Source organism: Dasypus novemcinctus, chromosome 2 (genome assembly GCF_030445035.2).
Source record: "Dasypus novemcinctus isolate mDasNov1 chromosome 2, mDasNov1.1.hap2, whole genome shotgun sequence".
In the NCBI taxonomy this organism is placed as follows: Eukaryota; Metazoa; Chordata; class Mammalia; order Cingulata; family Dasypodidae; genus Dasypus; species Dasypus novemcinctus.
In genome coordinates, this window is record NC_080674.1 from 18,685,979 (window position 1) to 18,706,009 (window position 20,031).

Sequence of the window (20,031 nt, forward strand, 5' to 3'; positions counted from 1 at the left end):
GTAGAGGCAGACTGTGTGATGGTCTGGAGGATCGCAGCGGTGAGGACAAGTCGCGTCAGGGCACCAGCGACGGTGGTGGCGGCAGCGTCGGGAGTGGTGGAGACGTAGGCGAGGGCAACAAGAAGGCCAAGGTCTCCACGGGCGCGAGAGAGGGTTCAGGCAAAAAAGGAGGGGGGTGGGGGATGAGAAAGGACGCTTTGGATGGCTGAGAAGAGGAGTGAGGTCGAGACAGGAGGAAGCGCCGCGGAAGTATGGGGAGGCAAAAGCAGAAACGTTATTGGATCCTAGAAAGCAGGCCACGGGCTGGGGAAAGCGGGTTGCGGGCCATTTAGCGGGGCTGGAGCTGCTTGAGAGCGATGGCGGCATGGGGGGCCGCGGTTACAGAAGACTTGGGGCACCTGCGGGAAGAGTGAGCAGGAAGAGGTCGGGTAGGAGGAGGCCGAGAAGATGAAGTGGGAGGGGGTGTCCTCGGCAGTGGCGAGTCGCTGATAGCTGAGAAGGAGAGAGACTATGTTAATTGGCTCATCAGCATGGTGAGGGTTGCGGCATCTGCACTGACGGTAGAGTGCGAGCAGCGAACGGACTTCAGGGTTGGATGGTTGTCTCTCGGGGTGGAGGGTGAGCTGGCTCAGTTGGTGCTGGATCACTCACATTTGGCGCCGTTCCCTGCGGGACATCTGCCTGCTGTTGCTGGGAGGACACGACATAGCTGACAAGGACAACATCACTGGAGCCTCTAGACTCTAGAGGGATGGGGTGCACCTGGAAATGCTCGAGCATATTGAAAATGGACTGGAACCACAGGTGCTGGACTCGGCACTGGCCCTCCTCATTCAGTGACAAATGCAGGTGCTTGGCCTTGCCCTGGAAGTTGAAAGTGAGGACATATTTGCCCTGCCTCGTCTCACTCTGACGTACCAGGAAAATGCCGTGGGAGCCAGTACCTCCTGCCAGCACCAACTGGGCAGCCTTGAGTCGAGAGAGCCTCCCATGGAACCAAGGATATCCTGAGAGGGGCTGGTCCCCCTCACCTCCCTCTGACTCTCCCTGGAATAGAAATGACCCTGTGGCCGTTTCTGAAGTGTCCAGGGGAGGGTAGGGAGCTGAGAGGGGATGAACTGTCCCTGCTGGAGGTCTCTCTTCAATGGGGATGCGAGGGGGTAATTTTGGGGGAAGCAGTTCCATTGAGTCAAAATGGGAGGCAGCAATGGAGGCAGAACTGGGGGAGATGGATGCAGAGGGATGGTCTGAGAGGTTTCTATATGGCCCCTGTGTCAGGTGGTTATTGCTCTCGCTGGGTTCTAGCAGCAGATCCTGGCTGGGCAGACTCTCTGAGTGATTCAGGCAGGGCAGCTCTAGGCTGTCTGTGTTTTCCCTTGCAAGGAATGAGGTCCCAGGGGCTAGAGGGAGGGTCATGGGGCGGGGGCTGGTGGCAGGGCAAGGTCCTGGGCTCAGGCATTCCTGGATATCAGACACCCAGGCCTTCACATGTAGCGCATCGGCTGTCTCCAGGATATACTCTGAGGGGCCTTCCACCTTAACCACGAATGTGTTCTCCTGGTCAGGCATCTCCAGGGCTGTGGTCATTCGGACATCTTTTATAGTGGAGCAGGGAATGCTGAGTCGGGCCGAGAAGCCTTGGGTGGTACAAAGAACTCCAGGCGACTTCCTCCTCCTCCTTCTCTCCGAAGCAGTAAGCGGCACTTCTGCCACTGAGGTTGCCCTCCTCCCCCTGAGGTAGGCCCGGTTGCCCCTCCTCTCCGGCTCACTCCAGCTGGGTCAGGGGCTGCCTCTTCAGCCCCCATGAAACTCAGCAGCTCTTCCGTCTGCACCATCCCTGTTCCATCTTTCAAGGCCCCCCCTCTCCGACTCAGTCTCAGCCTCTCAAAACAGTGAGTCCATCTTTCCCCAGGGGACGTCTCATCACCAACCAGTCCCCTACCAATGGTCCCAGCCCCACCAGAGGAGTTGGAGTTGCTGTTTCCTCCTAAGACTGGGGGGCCTGAGGAGGTCTCCAGGGGCCCAGCTGGAGAGGGTGGGTCAACGGTCCCCTGCCACTGCAGGATTCCACGGACTGAACTGCGGACGGAGCGACCCACTGAGTGGAGGGAGAAGCGTTTCTTTAGCTTCGGCTTTGAGGAAGTCGTAGAAGAGGAAGAGACTGAGGAAGGGAGGGGGCTGGCCAGGTCCTCAGATGACCAAGAAGGGCCCAGCACAGCCAGGGGCCCACCCACCCTGCAGCTCTCAAGGGACAGGTCATGTGGTGGAATCTCCGCTCCAGGACTCAGGGGAGCCAAGACGGGTGGTGAGAGGGAGCCAGAGGCCCGGGCCACCTCAGCTTCAAAGTGCTGCAGGAAGAGCTCAGCAAAATGGTGGGAGAAGGCAGCCTCAGCCCCCGGCCCCGCATATTGGGGGTGGGAGGCCAGGTAGAGGCGGAGACGGCGGGCAAAGTCCAGGGCAGCAGCCCAGGCATGGGACTCACAGAACTCGCACCTGGCAGGGGAGGAATATGGGCCCAAAAATAGGCTAGAGGGGGCCACGCGTGCGGCAGCTTGCCACGGATCGGATGGAGGGGGCTGCCCTGGGGAGGCGGAGCCGGGGGGGGCCGCTGGTGCGGAGGGCGCGAGAGGAGCCATTGCTCATGCGGCATTACAAAATGGCTGCGGGCCATCCCCGGCGGTACTACAAAATGGTGGCGGGCCACAAAATGGCCGTGGGCTACAAGATGGCCACGGACCGCCCTGTGCGGAGGGGTAAAATGACGGGGAGGGAGCTTCCAGCCCACTCAGGCAGGAAGTCACCGGGGGGAGGGAGGGGTAAAGGGACCTCCCCTTTTCGAGCGAGGAAGAAGGCGGAAGTTCACCATCTTCACCGGCGCTCGGCACTGCTAGATTACACTGTTTAGGGGGACAATTTTCGAGTGCGTTATTAAGGCGCTCGACAAGCAACTCAGAGTCGGAGTCGGAGCCGGCATCAGGATCCCGATCAGGATCCTGGTTAAAGTTGCCGTCCTGACAATCATGGCGGCGGCGGCAGCGCGGCCGGAAGGAGTCAATGGTAGGGGTGCCTTGAAGGCAGGAGCGGATGGTAAAAAGCGCCGGTAATAAGCCAGGAGGGAATCTTTTACCTTCCTGCTCCACAGCAGAAGTGACCCTATCTATAAGGCGAGTATAGGTGTCCGGGTCCCAAAGCTGACACGTGGTAAGCCACGGATTAAAGGGGAGAAGAAGGCCCCATTATACTTGGAGCTGTTTCAAAGAGATCTTACACCAGTGAGTGTCTAGGAGACCAGCGAGGGCCCAAACTTGCGGGGCTTGCTTAGCAGATAGGATGTTACCCATTGCTAATGGCCTTTTGGAGCCGATAAGAAAAGGGGCCCTTACCTTGAGAGCACGGCGATGGGAGCCGAGGCGTGCGGTGAGACGAGGGGTCGGAGCCGATGGGACTCCGACGGTGGTCGCGGGCCAAAAGAAGGCCCCGACGAGGGGAGGGTGGAACGACAAGCAGTGGAGCAAGGCAAAGGGGAGCAAGCGCGGAGGGGAGGAGGCAGAGGTGAAGGCAGGGGTGGAGGTGCTCAGGCACGCGCTCCTGAGAGTTTTATTGGCGCCTCTTAATCATAGCGGGTCGGTATAAGCCCCCGACATGGAAGGAGAAAGCCATCCAGCGATTCTCCCAGACCGCCGTGGATCATATGAGGTCACCAAGGTTCAGGAGCAGCAATGCAGAGCGAAAAGATAGGGGTGAGAAGAGAGGAGGGCATAGGGCTGTGGGAGGGTTACTTCAGATGTGCAAGCGTGCGGTCCCGAGAAATCCAAGGCTCCTCTTAATCATAGTGGGTCGGTATAAGCCCCCGACATGGAAGGAGAAAGCCATCCAGCGATTCTCCCAGACCGCCGTGGATCATATGAGGTAGCCAAGGCTCAGGTAGCAGCAATGTTGCACGAGAGAAGTCCCATGGTGAGAAGAGAGGAGGGGGGGGCCGCCAAGTTATGGAGGGAGGCTGTGGTGGAGTTGCCGTGCCCCACGTTGGGCGCCAACTGCGGCAGATTGCTCGGTCGGTAGAGGTGGGGTCTGGCTGCGGACAAGGGGTCGGTCCAGCTTAGGATGAGGGGTCGGTCCCACTTGGGATGAGGGGTCAGTCCCACTTGGGACGAGGGGTCGGTCCGGCAGCAGACGAGGGGTCGGTCTCACAGGGGTTGCACGGTTCGGCTGATGGGGTCGCCCAGCGAAGCCGGCGACGAAGGGGTTGCCCGGAGAAGCAGGCGACGAACTGGGGACAAGGGAGGCCAGGCCCTTGTCGGGGGCTCTCAGGACTGGAGGGCGCACGGCAGAAGAACTACCACGGAGACAAGGTAAACACGCAAGTCCACTTTATTGAGGGAGAGGCAACAGTTTTATAGGGGCTGGGGAAGGCTGATTGGTCGAAGCCACGCCCTGTTCTGATTGGTTGCCAGAGAAAGGTCAGTGGGCGGTACTGGACGGGGGAGGTGTGGTGGTTAGGGATTGGCTGTCGCTGTTGCTGGGGGAAGGGGCAGGGTTTAGGGATTGGTGGCTGCTGTTGCTGGGGTGGAGGGCAGACTTGAGTTTCCCGCCCACACCTGGCTGTTGCTGCTGACGGGGGAAGGGAAGAAGGCAGACTGGATTTTTCCACCCACGCCTGGCTGTTGCTGCTGTCGGGGGGAGGGAAAAGGGCAGACTGGATTTTTCTGCCCTGTGCCTGCGCAGGGAGAAAGAAGAAGAAGGGTGTTGCCTCAAAGGCATCGTGTGGCACTATCCGGGAGGAGGGGCGGCCGCAGAAGCATGGCTGCCGAGAAGGGGAGACCTGAGGGCACTCTGCACCCATGCCGAGCTCCCTTCAGGGGTGGCGGTGAGTCCGACCAGCTACCCTATTATGGGGGCAGCGGCTTGGCCTGCCGCGGCTGCTCCCCCGCCAGGCCGGCAAACAACACTTCAGCCCGAGGGGTGACCGCACACATCATAGTTTTTTTAACTAGCAGAGCTATTATATGGGTATGACAGTCATTGAAAGGGAAAGTTAAGCTCATGTATATTACTAGAAAAAGGTTAAAACATGTAAATGGGATTGTATAACATAAGAAAATGTCACATGAAATATGACGCATATATAAGATTGTTTTAACAAATATAAACACAAATAAACTAGAGTGATAGAAACAGAATAACAGCTAGATACAGCAGGGAAAGCATAGAGAGACTGAGAGGTGCTGAGTTGTTTTTTGTTTGTTGGTTGGTCTGTTTTTTGTTTTATAGTATTATTATTGGAATAATGAAAGTGTTCTAATAATGATTGAAGTGATGCATGGACAACTATGTGATTATACCAAATACCATTGATTATACACTTTGGGTGAATGTATGTTTTATTAATATGTATCGATAAAATTGATGTGTTAAAAAGCAAAAGACAGCTGGAGTCTGTCTTTTGGTACAGGCACCGTGGAGGACTATTTGGCAGTTCCTAAGGAAGTTGAACATGTGATATGAGACACAGCAGTACCACTACTAGGTATGCCCAAAGTGAAACCAGGGTGAGGGCATCCAGGACAAGGACTAGTTTGCTGAGGTATGGGAGAGGAACTGAAAAGAAAAAAAAATCAGTTGACCATATTTGTGTGTCTATTTCTGTATTCACAATTCTGTTCCATTTACATTAACTATATCTCTTTTGATTCCTAGAGCTATAGAGTATTGTGGCAGTTTGATATTATTTAAGAATTCCAAAAAAGTATTATGTTTTTAAACTGGTCTGTTTCTCTGGGCATGATACCCCCCTTTGCTTGTATTAGAGTCAGCCGAGATGTCTGATTAAATTATGTTAAGATTAAGGCTTTGTTTCAACCATGTGATTAGATTATGACTCAGTGCTGAGGTCCAGGCCCCTTGGGCTGGTAAAGTACACATGGAAGTACACACAGAGAAGTAGATATACAGAGAAAAAGAACACAGAGGAAGAAAGACAGCTCATTAGACACTGCAGAGGCCACAGGAAGAGAGATGAGCCTGGTGGTCTACAGCTGACCTTGTGGAGAGAGCAGAGCGGCTGCACCCAGAAAGAAGCCCTGGGAAGAGAGATGAGCCTTATGCCAGCCTACAGCTAAGATCAGAAGATGCTGGGACTACGGAGCTTTAAGAGAAAGAAGCAAGGCTGAACCGTCACAGACACTGCCAGCCATCTTTCTTCAACACGTGGCCAATGACCTTGGGTAAGAAAGTACTCTTATGGTCCTTGAGTTGGACTCTTTAAGGCATTGTGAATGTAAGCTTCTACCCCAAATAAATACCCTTTATAAAAGCCAACAGCGTTCTGGTACTTTGCATCAGCATCTGTCTGGCTAACTAATGCAAGTATTAAAATCAGGGAATATGAGTCTTCCAATTTTGCTCTTTTTTAAAATTGTTTTGGCAATTTAGGTTTTTTTTTTTTTCCTTCCATATTTAAATGTTAGAGTCAACTTATCTATTTACACACACAAAAAAATCTGGATTTTGATGGGTAAACTAATTAATTATCCTCAACTTGAGGATAATTGACACTGTAACAACATGAACTCTTTCAATCCTTGAGCATGGTATATCGCTCCACTTTTTCAGATGTTTAATATCTCTCAGCAATATTTTGATGTTTACAGTATACAGATTTTATTATGTTTATTCCAAAGTAGTTCATCTTTTTGGATGTTAAAGTCAATGATATTCTTTGACTTTTATTCTACTGCTAGTTTAGAGACATATTATTAATTTTTGTATATTTACTAGTATCCTGCATCCTTACTAAATTCACTTATTAATTCTTGTAATTTTCTTTATAGATTTCTTAAGATTTTTTTGTTTGTACATGACCAGTGCATATTTGAATATAGGCACTTTTACTTCCTCCTTTCCAATCTGTATGCCTTATTCTTTTTCTTGTCTGATTGCACTGGCAGTACAATGCTGAATGTAAGTGTTGAAAGCAAACACCTTTGTCTTTTTTTCCATTCTTAGAGGAAAAACTTTCAGTCTTTTACCATTATATTAGTTACATATTTTGATATATGTCTTTTTTTGAGTGGAGGAAATTCCCTTTAATCCATAGTTTGATGTGCTTTGTGTGAGTTATGCCATAAGTAGGTTATAGATTTTTTAAAATGCTTTTTCTATTTCCATTGTGATGATCATATGTATTTTCTTTTTAACGTTAATATGCTGAATTACATGAATTGAATTTTTTTAGCAAATCAATTTTATAGATACACATTAATAAAGCACACATCTATCCAAAATGTACAATCAATAGTATTTGGTATAATCACATAGTTGTGTATGCATCATTTCAGAGTATTTTCATTATTACAATAATAATAATAAACAAAAAAACACAAGAAAATTAATCACTTCTCAATGTCTTTATTCATAGCTGCTATTCTGTTTCTTCTCTCTAGTACAGGGGTTCTTAGCTGGGGGTCCATGAACATCCAGGGGGTCTGTGGAAAGATTTCAGGGGGCCTGTGAGCTTGAATTGAAAAAAATCAACTCAATTAGATGTCCAACATTATATCATTATATGTGTGTATCCTTGTCAAATACTACAGATTAGTGTTCTTATTCAAGATAAGCAATAGCAGTCTTTACATTGGCATGTCTTTAAAAAATAAAATTTAACTCTAAATTTCCTATATTTTGAATGTATTGGGTTATTATTTAATGGGTTAAGAAAGAAACATGTATAGTATTATATCATTTACTTTTTATTTTAGTAACTCTATTTCAATAATGTAACTGATTTCCTTTGTAATTTTCTTTTGTGCATTTAAAAAGTATAGTGGGGATGTGCTGGTGTGGGTGTGATATATTTATTAAATAATACACAGTGTAGTGTGGATTTAGCATGACTTTTATTTTGATGTAGCACATTCTGAGTGTAGTGGGTAACTGCCTGCAAAGAGTTTGGTAAGGATGGTGGAGATGGTTTCATGATGCCGTGGGAAAACAGAAATTTATGAATGTTTGCCAAAAATGGCCTGTTGAACCACATTAGGTTATCAGGTATTAAATTATGGGAAAGTTGTAAAACATAATTTTGAATAATCCTAAATTTTAATTTAAAGACATGCCAATGTTGAGTGTCATAAAACTATCTGCTGCTACATTCTGAGGAGGGGTCAGTGGTTTTCACCTGATTGGCAAAAGGATCCATGGAACAAAAAGATTAAGAATCCCTGCTCTAGAATATCTGTATTTATCTGTTATAAAAATAGTCTTACATGTGCAATGTCATTCATATTCATATTTTACACGAGGTTTCATTATGTTGTACAATCCATGTTACATTTTTTAGCTTTCTTCCTAGTAATATGCATTTCCTTAGATTTACCATTTCATGTACTATCATACCCATATAATAGGTCTAGTAGTTAAAAACACTGTGATGTGCTTTCACCTTTTCTACTCAATTCCAAATATTTACAACCTTTTTACCAATTCTGCACAGATTAACACTCAGCTTTCTATTCTCTACCCTCATTATATTCTCTGGTGACCTATATTCTAATTATTAACTCAATGAGGTCATACAGTATATTTAGTTAATAATAGTGCAATCATACAGTATTTTTCTTTTGTGTCTGGCTTGCTTCACTCAACATAATGTCTTCCAGGTTCATCCTGTTGTCACATGCTTCATGGCTTGATTTCTCTTACTGCTGCATAATATTCCAGCATGTCTATATACGGCAATTTGTTCATTCATCAGTTGATGGACATATCTGTTGTTTCCATTTTTAGCAACTTTCAGTTCATCTGGGTATATACCTATATATACCCATTTTTAGCAACTCTCAGTTCATCTGGGTATATACCTATAATTGTATTGTTGGGTCATATAGCAAGTCTAAATTCAACTTCCTTAGGAACTGCCAAACAGCCCTCCACAGAGGCTGTACCATTCTACATTCCCACCTACAGTGAATAAGTGTTCCTATCTCACCACATCCTCTCCAACACTTATAGTTTTCTGACTTTTTAATAGTGGCCAGTCTAATAGGTTTGAAATTATATCTCATTGTAGTTTTGATTTACATTTCCCTAAATGCTAATTATTTATTTCTTCACCATTTTTATTTCTTCTTTGGACAATTGTCTTTTTAAGCCTTTTGACAAAGTCCTTTGAGGTGCAAAAGTGTTCAATTTTGAGAAGGTCCTATTTTTCTATTTTTTCTTTTTTTGCTCATGCTTTGAGTGTAAGGTGTAAGAGACTACCACCTACCACAAGATCTGGAAAATGTTTTTACACATTTTCTTCTAGGAGTTTTATGGCTCTGTTTTTATACTTAGGTCCTTGATGCATTTTGAGTAAGTTTTTGTATAATGTGTGAGACATGGGTCCTCTTTCTTTCTTTTTGATATGGCTATCCAATTCTTTCAGCACCATTTGTTGAATAGACTGTTCTGGCCCAGTTGGGAGGGCTTGACACCCTTGTCAAAAATCACTTGACTGTTGATGCGAGCGTCTATTTCTGAGTTCTCAATTCAGTTCCATTGGTTAATCTGTCTTTATGTCAGTACTATGCTGTTTTTGTCATGGTAGCTAAGGAATATGTTCTATAATTTGAATGTGAGAGTCCTCCAATTTTGCTCTTTTTTTTTAAGATATTGTGGCTATTTGGCCCCTTACCCTTCCAAACAATTGTGATAATTGGCTTTTCCATTTCTGCAAAAAAGGCTATTGGATTTTTATTGGGATTGCATTGAATCTGTGAATCTGTTTGGGTAGAATTGAATCTTATTGATATTTAGTCTTCCAATCCATGAACATGGAATGCTCCTAAATATTTGATTCTTTTAGTCACTATTATACATGGAATTTTTCTCCTGATTTCCTCATCAGATTGCACATCAGTAGTGTATAGAAACACTATTGGTTTTTACATATTGCTCTTGTATCCTGTCACTTTGCAGAATTTGTCTATTAGTTCTTGTAGCTTTGTTGTAGATTTTTCAGGACTTTCTAGATGGAGCTCATATCATCAGCAAATAGTGCAAGTTTTACTTCTTCTTTTCCTATTTGGGAGACTTACAGTTCTTTATCTAGCCTATTTGCTCTAGTTAGAACTTTTAGCACAATATTGAATAACAGTGATGATAGTGGGCATACTTATCTTGTTCCTGATCTCAGTGGGAAAGCTTTCAGTGTTTCACCATTGAGAACAACGCTAGCTGTAGGTTTTCATATACGCACTTTACCATGTTGAGAAAGCTTCCTCCTATTCCTATCTTTTGGAGTGTTTTTTATCGAGAAAGGGTGCTGTAGTTTATCAAGTGCTCTTTCTTCATCAATCAAGAGAATTGTGTGATTGTTCTTCAATTTATCAATGTGATTTATTATACTAATTGATTTTCTTGTGTTGAACCACCCCTGCATTTCTGGGATAAATCTGCCTGATGGTGGTGTATAATTCTTTTAATGTGTTTTTGGTTTCGGTCTGCAACAATTTTGCTGTGGATTTTTGATCTATTTCACTGGAGATATTGGTCTGTAATTTTCTTTTTTTGTAGTATCTTTATTTGGTTTTGATATTAGGGTGATGTTGGTTTGTAGAATGAGTTTGGTGGCATTCTTTTATGTTCAAGTTTTTTTGGAAGAGCTTGAGCAAGATTGATCATCTTTGAATGGTGGGTAGAATTCACTCCTGAAGCCATCTGGTCCTGGGCTTTTCATCTTTGGGAGGTTTTTTTTTTTTTTTTTTTTTTAAATATTTATATTTATTTATTATTATTATTTTTAATTACATTAAAAAAATATATGAGGTCCCATTCAACCCCACCGCCCCCACCCCCCACTCCCCCCACAGCAACACTCTCTCCCATCATCGTGATAAATCCATTGCACCTGGTAAGTTCATCTCTGAGCATCACTGCACCCCATAGTCAATGGTCCACATCATAGCCCAGACTCTCTCACGTTCCATCCAGTGGGCCCTGGGGGGATCTACAGTGTCCCATAATTGTCCGTGAAGCACTATCCAGGACAACTCCACGTCCCGAAAACGCCTCCACATCTCATCTCTTCCTCCCGTTCCCCACACCCAGCAGCCCCCATGGCTACCGTTCCCACACCCATTCCACATTTTCTCTGTGGACATTGGATTGGTTGTGTCCATTGCACACCTATGTCAAGTGAGGGCTTAGATTCCACATGGGTACTGGATGCACTCTTCCCACTTCTAGTTGTAGACACTCTAGGCTCCATGTTGTGGTGGTTGACCTTCTTCAACTCCATGTTAGCTGAGTGGAGTAAGTCCAATAAGTCAAAGTGTAGGAGCTGAAGTCTGTTGAGGCTCTGGGCCTGGGTGTCATATTATCAGTCCAGAGATTCAAATCCCCTACATATATCTTAAACCCAGCACCAACTACAATTCCAATAAAGTAGCATGCAAGTCTTGTGAAAAGAGATCCCCTCTGAGTCCATTTCCATCACGCAGAAACACCAGCTCCAAAGAAGGGCCATCTGTCATGGCAGTGAACCCCTTCTGCCATGACCATAGAACCCGTGGGTCTCTTTATCACTCAAAAGAACCAATACCTGGGGTTGTATCTACCTTATCTGTCTCCTAGACTCTGTTCAGTTGTACATAGGGGTATTCTTCTGACAACCTCCAGACTCTTTTTTAGAGACTCACAGCCTTATAATCTCATTTCTCCTTTCCATTTCCCCCTTACGTTAGGTCAAACCGCTTCCCGAAGTCATGTTATTATATGTAGACAGGTATATTCTGCTGTTCCGCATTGAATCTTTAATTCAAGGTCATTTTCTAGTTGCTTCTTCAGCTGGTATGTGGTAGTGATCCCTCGGTGCCAGGGAGGCTCATCCCCGGGTGTCGTGTCCCACGCTGGGGGGAATGCATCACATCTACACGCTGAGTTTGGCTGTGAGAGTGGCCACATTTGAGTAACATGAAGGCTGTCAGGAGGAAACCCCCAGGCACAATGCTACTCTAGGCCTTGTTCTTATTGCAGGTGCATAGGCTCAAAAGTGTAGCCATTAGTATCAAGAGCCCACTGTTGGGCCCTCCTTCCTTCCTGGTTCTTGCCGTTGCACCTGGAGGATTGCCGCTGCTCTCCCAGGGCCCACAACAGTGACCCCCCGGCCAGGAGCCCAGTACCCCCCCAGCTGTTGTTTTTAATTGTTTCCACTATGAGTATATATAGACATTACCATATACCCTGGGCATATGCCCTGTATAACTCCCTGTCAACCATATATATCCTGTCAATAACATCCCATATCAGTATTCCTCCGCTGCCATTGTTGAACCACTCTGTGATCCAACACTTCCCGTAAAGTGAATTTTGGGAGGTTTTTGATGACTGTTTCAATCTCTTCATTTGTGATTGGTTTGTTGAGGTCTTTTATTTCTTTTAGGGTCTGTGTTAGTGGTTTGTGTGTTTTTAGAAATTTTGCTCTCTTTTACATTATTTAGTTTTTTGGCATATAGTTGTTTATAGTATTCTCTTATGATCTCTCTTATTTCTGTGGGGTCAGTGGTAATGTCCCCCCTCTCATTTCTGATTTTATTTATGTCTTCTCTCCTTTTTTTTTGTTGTCAGTCTAGTGAAGAGTTTGTCAATTTTTTTGATCTTCCCAAAGAACAAATTTTGGTTTTGTTAATTCTCAGTATTGTTTTTTGTTCTTGGTTTCATTTATTTCTGCTCTGATCTTTACTATTTCTTTCTTTTGGCTTGGTTTGGGATTAGTTTGTTGTTCTTTCTCTAGTTCAATATTACCTCTTCTTTTTTTAACGTAAACATTGGGAGCTCTAATTTTCCCACTCAGTACTGCCTTTGCAGTATCCTGTAGGTTTTTTTTTTTAGGATTTATTTATTTATTTCTCTCCCTTCCCCCACCCCACCCCAGTTTCTGTTCTCTGTGTCTATTTGCTGTGTGTTCTTCTTTGTCTGCTTCTGTTGTCAGCAGCACGGTAATCTGTGTTTCTTTTTGTTGCATCATCTTGTTGTGTCAGCGCTCCATGTGTGCAGCGCCATTCCTGGGTAGGCTGAACTTTCTTTCATGCTGGACAGCTCTACTTACTGGGGTGCTCTCCTTGTGCATGGGGCTCCCCTATGCGGGGGACACACCAGCATGGCACGGCGCTCCTTGCGCGCATTAGCACTGTGCATGGGCCAGCTCCACATGGGTCAAGAAAGCCCGGGTTTTGAACTGGGGACCTTCCATGTGGTAGACTGACGCCTTAACCACCAGGCCAAGTCCACTTCCCATATCCCATAGGTTTTGATATGTTGTGTTCTCATTTTCATTCATCAGGAGATATTTGCTCTTTCTCTTGCAGTTTCTTTTTTGACCCACTGATTAAGAGTGCATTGTTTAATCTCCATGTTTAAGAATTTTCCCTTTTTCCATCCATTATTGATTTCCAGCTTCATTCTGTTATGATCAGAGTAAGTGTTTTGAATAATTTCAATCTTTTTAAACTTATTAAGTCTTGTCTTATGACTGAACCTATGGTCTATCCTGGAGAAGGATCAATGAACACTTGAAAAGAATATATATCCTGCTGTTTTTTGGTTGCAATGCTTTATTTGTCTGGTAGGTCTAGTTCATTTATCATATTATTCAAACTCTCTGTTTCTTTCTTTATTCTTTGCCCAGATGTTCTATCCAATACTGAGAATGGTGTACTGAAGCCTGCAACTATTATAGTAGAGACACATATTCTTCCCTTCAGTTTTGCTAGTATGTGTCTCATATATAATGGGGCATTCAGGTTAGGTTCATAAATATTTAGTATAGTTCTTTCTTCTTGGCAAATTGACTCTTTTATTAATATAAAATACCTTTTTCATTCCTTATAACAGTTTTGCATTTAAAATTTATTTTGTTCATTATTAGTATCGCTACTCCAGCTCATTTTTTGGTTATTATTTGCATGGAATGTCTTTTTCAGCCTTCCACTTTTAACCTGCTTGTGTCCTTATGTATGAGGTAGGTCACTTTTAGACAGCATAGAGATGGCTCATATATATGTTGTTTTATCCATTCTATCAGTCTAAGTCTTTTGATTGGGGAATCCAAGCCATTAACATTACTGTAAAGGCATTATTTATTTCATCCATTTTGTCCAGTGGTCTTCTGTTGTCATATCTTACTATTGTCTCTCTCTTTAACCTTTAATTACTCTTTTTAATAATCATAATTTCTAAACTCTTCTCCAAGTCTCTCTTCCTTGTTTTTCCTTTCAGGCAGCAGTACCCTCTTTAGTATCTCTTGTAGTTCTGGTCTCTTGGTAATATGTTCTATCAATTTTTGTTTGTTGGTGAAGATTTTGAACTCACCCTCATTTTTAAAGGATAGTCTGCTGGATATAGAATTCTTAGCTCCTAGTTTTTCTTTTTTTAGTGCCTTAAATACATGATACTGCTTTATTCTCTTCTCCATGGTTTCTGAAAAGAGGCCAGCACTTAATCTTATCAAGGTTTCCTTGTATATGATACTTTTCTTTTGCTGCTTTCAAAGTTCTCTCTCTGATACATACCTTTCTGAATAATAAGTACCTCAGGGTAGGTTTATTCAGATTTATTCTGTTTGGGGTACATTGTCATTCTTAGATATTGATATTTATGTCTTTCATAAGAGTTGGTAAGTTTTCAGTCATTATTTACTCAAATATTCTTTCTGCCCCTTTTCCATTCTCTTCTCCTCATGGGACACTAATAATATGTATGTTTTCCTATTGTCATACATTTCCCTGAGACCCTATCCCATTTTTTCCATTCTCTTCTCTTGTCTTTTCCAGTACAGATGTTCTGCCTTTGAAATCACTAATTTTGTCTTCAATCAATTCATATGTGTTCTTATGTGTCTCTAGTGTATTTTTTTAAAAACAGCATACAATTTATCCAAAATGTACAATCAATTGTATTTGGTATAATCACATAGCTGTGCATCCATCACTTCAATCATTAGTAAAGCATTTTTGTTATTTCAATAATAATAATAAAAAAGACAAACAACCAACAAGAAAATTCCTCACCTCTCAATCTCTGTTTCCACTGTTGTACATAGATGTTATTTCTGGCTATTCTTGCACAAGTGTTTATATGTTTATTAAGCAGTTCTATTGAGACATAGTCACATACCATATGATCTATCCAAAATATAGTTAATGGCATTTTTTAATCTGTTAAAAAGTGCTTTATTGTACAATTGTTAAATAAATAGAAAAATAGATTGAAAGAAATTACAAAGTTTAAAAGAGAGTGCAAGGCCAGGTTAGATTTAGTATTATCTAAATAAAAATAGCATAGCAACAAACATTTATAAATGTAAATAAGAATTCAAATATCATAGAAATTAATTATGGTTCTAATTTTCATATTACAGCTCTAATTATTGGGCATAATGATTTAATTGGTTTAGTTATTTAATTCCCATTTAGGTCATAATTCATTCTAGATAATCAAATTCCTATTTGGGAATACTTCACATCTTATTGGAATGAATTACAGCTGATAACAATTTGCCAACTCATACTTGTATGAGGATGAAAAACTCAAAATCTTGTTCAACAGTAGTCATGATAAATCATTATTGACTCAGGTAGATTATTTTAGTTAAAAATATAAATAAGAAAGGGTTAAAGAAAAGTGAAGTATCCAAAATTATATCTCTTCTCCATTCCTCCTCGATTAAAAGCTAGAGTTTATTTTTTATGAAAAAAATACAGAATACTGACTGCAGGAGCAATTTGTCAGCTGTACTGAGTAATTATTGCTCATCTACTATTATGCTGTTATTTTACATTTATCTGTTCTACTCCAGCTATTGTTTTGGTTAATATTTGCATGGAATACCTTTTCCCAGCCTTTCACTTTTAAGCTGGTTATGTCCTTACATCTGAGGTGGGTCTCTTGTAGACAACATACACACAACTCATATTTTTTTAATCCTTTCTATCAGTCTATGTCTTCTGATTGGGTAGTTCAATCCATTAACATTCAGTGTTATTGCTGTAAAGGCATTATTCCATCCATTTTGTCCTTCATCTCTCTGTTGTCACGTCATTCTACTACCTGTCATCTTATCCTTTATTTTACCTTTCTTAATGATCTTCATTTGTAAACTCTTCTCCAAATCTTTCACCCTTGTCTTCTCCTTTCAGACTTCAGCACCTCCTGTAGCATCTCTTGCAAATCTGCTCTTTTGGTAACATTCTTTCAGTTTTTGTTTGTGAAGACTTTGAACTCACCCTCATTTTTGAAGGACAGTTTTGCCAGATACAGAATTCTTGGCTGGCAGTTTTTCTCTTTCAGTACTTTAAGTACATCATACCACTTTCATCTCTCTTCCAAGGTTTCTGATGAGAGGTCAGCACTTAATCTCATTGAGTTTCTCTTGTATGTGGTGTTTTGCTTTTCTCTTGCTGCTTTCAGAATCCTCTCTTTATCTCTGATAGTTGTCATTATGAATAGTAGTTGTCTCTGGGTATGTCTGCTTGGATTTATTCTGCTTGAGTTGTGTCATCTTTCTTGGATATTGATATTTATGTCCTTTATAAGGGTTGGGAAACTTTTGGTCATTATTTCCTCAAACATTCTTTCTGCCCCTCTTCCATTTTCTTCTCCTTCTGGGACACCACTAACGTGAATGTTTGTGCATTTTGCATTGTCATTCACTTCCCTGAGACTCTGTTCCATTGTTTTCCATTCTCTTCTCTTTCTGTCTACTGTCTTTTCCAGTTCAGATATTCTGTCTTCCATATCACTAGTACTGTCTTCAAGCAATTCAAATTTGCTCTTATGTGCCTCTAATATATTCTTAATCTCATCCATCATGTCTTTCATTCTCATAAAGTCTATTACTTTTCTTTGCAGGCTTTCAAATTGTTCTCCCAGTATATTCTTAAATCCTTTATTTCTTTAGTCATATTTTCTTTAAATTCTTTGAAGTGATTTAGGAGAGTTGCGTGATTATCATTGATTAATTATTCTGTATCTTTTCAGGATATTTGTTTTGTTCTTTTGGCTGGGCCATCTCTTCCTGTTCCCTTGTATGGCTTGTAACTTTGTGCTGATGTCAAAGCATATGAATATGTTGGTTAATTTACTTTGGTGGCTAAGTAATCTCTCTCACCTATTGGTTTTTTTTCCCCCCCACAGCTCTTCTTTGATATTTGGTTTAACTTATTCTCAGTCTTTAAAACTGCCTAGCCTAAGTTTTCAGAATTGGTCCAGGAATTCACTAGTGGGGTGCAGATTTTCTCCCAGAGGTTGGAAACAGAGAAAGTGAATGGTTTTTTGTACTTGCAGTTTCAAGACCGGCCAGCAGATGGTGCTAGTCATCATACCTTTCCACAGAGCTGTTTCAATCTCGGCTTTCCTGTGTTCTTGTATTGAATCTCCAGATCTGAGGTTCAAAGTGGGCTCTTCTGACTGAGTACACTGAAGAATGACACACTAACCCCCCCACCCTTTTCTCTTGAAACAGCTGATAGAGAGGAAGATGTCTGTTCCCCTTTCAAAATGGCTGCAGTGAACCAGGGGTTTTACCCCAACTTCTTATCCTGGAGGTAAGAGAGGGGACCTCCCTGGCTGCCATGAGGGCTTGATAACTTCAGCTTCTTCACCTCTCTGTCATTTTCCTCCTATATAGCACTGTCCTGGTCTGCTGACCCCCAAAGCACATCCCTTGTACATCTTTTGGGTCTTTCTCTGTTGTTTTTGTGAGAGCATTCAGCTCGGCTTCTTAGTTCATCACCATCTTCCTACAATCCCAATTTCAATGTTTTTCAATTTTTTGAAGGTTGTTTTATGTACCAGAATTATATCTTGGTGAAATTTTCATATGCCTTTGAACAGACTGTGCATTTTCCAGTTGTTGAATGCAATGTTTTATAACTGTGAATTATGTATAGTGTGTCAACAGACACACTAAATAAATACTGACCTCCTAAATACTTACTGATTTTTAGTCTACTTGTTCTAATTGCTGAAAGAACAATGTTGAAATCTACAAATAAAATTTGAATGTGTCAACTTTTCCTTTCAGATTTGTTCACACTAGTTTTGCTATACTAGTTTTGAAGTTCTGTTATTAAATGCATACAACTTTCTGATTGTTATGCTGACCTTCTTTTCATTGTGTATGTCTTTTCCCCTCTGATAATATTCTTTTTCCTGAAGTCTACTCACTCTGATATTTCTATAGCCATTCCAGGTTTCTTGTAATTAATATCTACATGGCATATGTTTTTCTATCCTTTGACATTTAAGCTCCTTGTCTCTATATTAAAGTGGGCCTTACAGATAGCATATAGGTCAGTACTTTTATAATTCATTCTGAACATTTCTCACTTTTAATTGTTAAGTTTAGACATTTTCCCTCCAATTGCAATGATCAATATGGTTGCATTTAAGTCTACCATTTCAATGTTTGTTTTCTATTTTTCTCAAATGATGTTTTTTAACAGAAAAGTTTTGGGTTCACAGAATAATCAAGCATAAAATACAGGATTTCAGTATACCACCCTATTATTAACACCTAGCATTAGTGCAGTACATTTGTTACAACTAATGAAAGCATATTTTTATAAATAAACTGTTAATCCCATACATTTTCATTCTTCTTTTATGACTTTTCTTCTTTTTTTTCTGACTTTTGGAGTGAGGACTTTTAAAATTCCATTTATTCTGTCTTCTGGGTTATTAAATAGTCCTTATTTTTCAATATTTGCTGTAGATGTTAAAATATATACATATTAGTCATCCACAGCAGTGCTGATGCAAGGTACAGGAAATCTGTTGGCATTTATAAAGGGAATTTCTTTTGGGTAGAAGCTTACAGTCACAAGGTCATAAAGCATAAGTTACTTACCTCACTAAAGTCTGTTGCCACATTTTGGAACAGTATGACTGCTGGTCTCTGCAAGGTTTCAGCCTTCCTCTTCCTCCTAAGGCTGTGGTCTCAGCTCCTTCTGTTCTCAGCTGTTGGGTAGCATAAGGCTTGTCTCTCTTCCCAGGACTTGTCCCTTTCTGGGCTCAACTTCTTTACAAGGTCAGCTGTAGACTATACAAGGCTCATCTGTCTTCCTTGGGCTGCAGGAAAATATCTAATGAGCTGTCTCTCTTCTGCTGTATTCTCCTTCTCTGTGCATTTACTTTCATGTGAGAGTCTGTTTTATCCCCACCAAGGGATGGGGTCTCAACCCTGCACACCCTAATGACATGATGAAATAAAAACTCTAATCTTGATTTAATAAAATAAAAGTGAAGTCTCTGAATCTAATACAATCTAATCTGCCCAGAGGAACAGACCAGTTTACATACACAATCCAATATCTATTTTGGAATTCATAAACAATATCAAACTGCTACAATACATTTTGAAATTATCATGGGAACATTCATATTATGTATAGCACCACATCAAAATACGTGAAACTTTCAGTGGCATACTTCAAAATTTTACCCTCTGGCCTTTATGTTATCATTCATATATTTTAGTTTTACATATATCAAAAACTCCCAAATACATTGTTATTATTTCCACTTTAAACAATTATCTTGTAAATAAACTTTTAAAAATCTTTATATATTTCATTTATATTTTCTGGTGATCTTGAATCTTTTCCACACCTTTGAGTCTACCTAATATCATTTTTCTTCTGCCTGAAAAACTTCATTTAACATCTTATACTGCTGTTGATGAAATTTTGTTTGAAATATTTACTTTGCTCTCATTTTGTAAGGACTTTTTTATTATAATAAACTTGAGGTTAATATATAGAACTTGAGGTTAACAGACCTTTTTTTTTTTTTTTTCCTTCAGTAATTTACAAATGAGGTGTCAATTCCTTCTGGCTTGCTTTGCTTCTGAAAGTAATCTCCACAATTTCATTCTTACCTTGTGTCTAAAGTATCTTTTGTCCTCAGACAATTTAAAGATTTGTTTTCTCTTTATTACTGGTACTTAGCAGTTTAATTTGATGAGCATTCTTGTGATTTACTGTGCATTTATCG

The 20,031-nt window shown here is 41.7% G+C and overlaps 1 pseudogene; it reads right to left on the reverse strand.

The window, feature by feature from the left end:
- Positions 1-585: 585 nt before the first annotated feature.
- LOC101434686 (SH2B adapter protein 1 pseudogene) lies at positions 586-3,341 on the reverse strand (annotated as a pseudogene).
- Positions 3,342-20,031: the final 16,690 nt, after the last annotated feature.